General features: G+C 36.2%; 1 long non-coding RNA gene across 1 annotated transcript; it reads left to right on the top strand.

Annotated features, from left to right (window-relative positions):
* Positions 1-557: 557 nt before the first annotated feature.
* LOC125378080 lies at positions 558-1,895 on the top strand. Its single transcript, XR_007220007.1, has 3 exons — positions 558-634; positions 989-1,069; positions 1,601-1,895. It is a non-coding gene; the product is annotated as an uncharacterized LOC125378080 (long non-coding RNA).
* Positions 1,896-2,196: the final 301 nt, after the last annotated feature.

Genomic DNA, 2,196 nt, shown 5'->3' with positions numbered 1-2,196 from the left:
CAGTGTCACTGTCACGAGGACACCCTGGAGGCAGAACAGTGCCTTTCACTTCAGTGTCTATTTCTGCAGATATTTGTTAGGTCACAGTGACCTATTTTCAATGAAAAGCATGAACCATATTTTCGTTGTGACATAGAATTCCACCATGAGACTTCATATTGGGTTTTATATACTGGTTAACCCTTGAAAATATTGCAGTTGATATTGATAATGTCAAGCTCATGTGTTCTCAATAATAAAAATCATTCAATGTAGTTACAATTAATTGAAATGACGAAGACCTACTATAAGGTCTAAATGACTAGGCAATCAAATGCAATTTTCCATAATAATCCCCCAAATGTTTTCACGTCGAAGGTCAGCATTCATGTTTGTTTGTTTGTTTGTTTGTTTGTTTTTGTTAAGTGTATTCTAAATTCTCTGGACATAGCACTGAAAAACATTAAAATGACACAAACCAATTAATTCCTAAGATCGATTGGTTGGCACGTCACTAGTTCAGGAATTATGATTTTACAACCAGTTCTCATCACCAGTTGTGGATGGATGACGTCCTGAGGGTGGCGCTTTGAAGTGATGAGGTTTTGAGTGACCTTCTATGAAGATTAAGGTCACTGGATTGGTCTGTCTTAAGGTACTTCTGCTCTTTCTGTACTGAGGAAATAATGTGTGTGTATAACATGTTTGTAAGAGCTTACACCTATGTTTTCAACTAAAAATAATCAAACATGTGATTCTCTTTAATTGAGGTCAAGGTAATTACACCAAAAATGCTTATAACTTTCTGTTTATGGTAGCTTGTGGAATAACACTTTCTGTTTTGAAGTTGTCTTCTTTCCAAACGGGAAATGATGTCATTTAACTGGAAGTGCCAACAACTTTCTTAGTAATGTTGGTGCAGAACTGTTTTTAGGTTGTGATGCATTGAGCTTATGTTATGTTTGGCCTTTACTACAATTAAGTCAGTTTGTCTGTTTTCCCATTACAGAGGTGAAGTTATCAAACCAAGAGTGCTTACATTGACAGCTTGAGGCACAGGACTAATTTCTACTGCATTTGGCAACATGAGGTATCCGTGATGAATCTAAAACATGTATTGATGAGATCATCTGTCACTTTAGTAGATGGACGTTAAAATGGGTCATGATACACGTTTGTTGTGGTAAAGTTTTCGCTATTCAAGAAAAATTATATAGGGACTAGTTCTGTGTTGCATGTAATTTAATATATTTATTCATATATGTTTTACATGTTTGTCCTTGCATCTGTAGGTAGTTGTAGAATAGCATTACTGTTGTAAATATGTAAGCTTAGTGCCATAAGGTAGAAATGGATCCCATACACCTGGGAATATTGTAACAATTTAAACCTTTAAAATTATGGTCGCGGTTGTTTGATCAACATCCATGGCGAGATGAAGTTTGAAATGCATTGCTTCGATGCTGTCAGTGCCATTCAAATTGATAAGCAGAGACATATAGCATTAATTATGAGAAACAATACGCGCTGATGGCTGAAAATCAATGTTACGACATACTAATTCTACATGTCACCAATTTGTAAGTGCTTACTTGTAACGTTGTCTTTCTTTTTCATTCAGTATGAATCACTTGATCCACCAAGACTTGAACGAGCTGTGGAGGACAAGTAGTTGGTACTTGACAAAAAGCCACTGTGATGGGCATTACTTGCACCGGGTACCACCTGGAAAACTCGCAGTTGTGCCCCGAATGATTGTGCACCGTCCTCTAATCACTCGAACGTGATGCCACACTAACAACTACTGTGGGACTAGGTGGTTTCAATATCATACTTGTGAGGCTGACTTTCATGAACTATAGTGTCACGCCATTTTTCTGTATCAAACCATGTATAATAAAAGTATGAAAAATCCACCATTTGGTTTTCATTGTAGCTAATCAGGCATTTGAAGCCATGAGAGTATGAAATGATTTGTTGAAAATCTTGATATGATTCCCTAGTCTATCAGGCCAAATGATTTTCTATTACTGCGAAATATATTGATTGACTACAGAGCCTAATGTTTCAACACCAACGTGTTGTTTACTACAAAAATGACTGCTGAGCGATATTTTGAAGTACATAATACAAAGTGGTAAATAAAAAATGTCTGGCAGAAATTTCTGGAGGTATAAAAAAGATTCTTCCAGACATTTCTGCAGTACAAAACAAATC

Source organism: Haliotis rufescens, unplaced genomic scaffold (assembly GCF_023055435.1).
Source record: "Haliotis rufescens isolate VD_foot unplaced genomic scaffold, xgHalRufe1.0.p SCAF_11, whole genome shotgun sequence".
In the NCBI taxonomy this organism is placed as follows: Eukaryota; Metazoa; Mollusca; class Gastropoda; order Lepetellida; family Haliotidae; genus Haliotis; species Haliotis rufescens.
This window is presented reverse-complemented; position numbering and strand designations above follow the sequence as displayed.